Source organism: Gavialis gangeticus, unplaced genomic scaffold (assembly GCF_001723915.1).
Source record: "Gavialis gangeticus isolate Ggan-Ray unplaced genomic scaffold, GavGan_comp1, whole genome shotgun sequence".
NCBI classification, from domain to species: Eukaryota; Metazoa; Chordata; order Crocodylia; family Gavialidae; genus Gavialis; species Gavialis gangeticus.
The window spans coordinates 79,453,339-79,454,488 of NW_017729025.1; positions in this window are offsets into that span (position 1 = coordinate 79,453,339).

Consider the following 1,150-nt stretch of genomic DNA (forward strand, 5'->3'; position numbering starts at 1 on the left):
GGTGGATGGCGGCCACATGCAAACTTCCACCCCCTGTCCCCCGGCATCCAGCTGTCCGGCTGGTAATTCCAGTTAACAGAGTATTCCAGAGAGTAGAATGCCAGTTAACACAACTTTTACTGTATGTATATAAAGAGATTGTTAAGAATTATGTATACACATATATATGCACATATGCACACACACACATATATATATGAATTATATGTGTGTATTTTTCATATATATATAATATACATATACAATTCTTAATCTATTTCTATATACGTATTAATATTCATATACATATAAATATGCATTCTTATGTATATTAATACTTGCAAATCAACCAACCGAGTAGACAGAGAAACATTAGAAGTTATTCATGTTATCTAGATAGATGGAGTAGAATCATAGAAAGCCACAAGAGTTATTCAGAAAAATAATAATCTGTTTCAAAGCAAATACCTGCAAAAGTTTCTCAGAGTCATTTGGAAAGCATCCCACATTAGGTATTCTACATAAAACAAACAAACCTAACTATGGAACCCTGCAAGAAAATGATGGAAATATTTAGGACATCGTTTAAAAATGTTACCAACCTCGGCTGCTTACAGACATTTAAAAAAAAGCAAAAGAGTGCTTTAAACTCAGCATGCTCTCATGCCAACCCCAGTGCATGCCAAAAAGAAGCACTGCATTAGTTGGACTTGGCTTACCCAACATCTGTATAGATTGGGTGCTTTTATATACGAAATGACTGAATCTACATTAAGTTTCAACATAGACACCACCTATAAAGCAAATATGAGAATGAACTAGAGAAACAGATTATTGGACAACAGAGATAGAATCCAACAAGCATGCCCCACAAAAACCTGAACAGACCAGCAGAGGGCCAAAATTAATGATGGAAATGCCATAAGGTCTAACAGAGGATAACGAACTATGTTGATTTTCCAGAACATTTGGTACCTTTGAGCAATATTACCAGCCTTTAACTATTGAAAATAATGTTTCCTTGACATACCAGAGGACCTGAGACAGATGGACAAAACTCTGAATATCTTTGCTCTTTGAGAGACCCTGGTGCTGTGATTGCTCCTTGTACTCGAGTCAAATATTTTTTACTTCATTAATCCCCTTGCTCAAGGTTTGTGAGGCTACCATG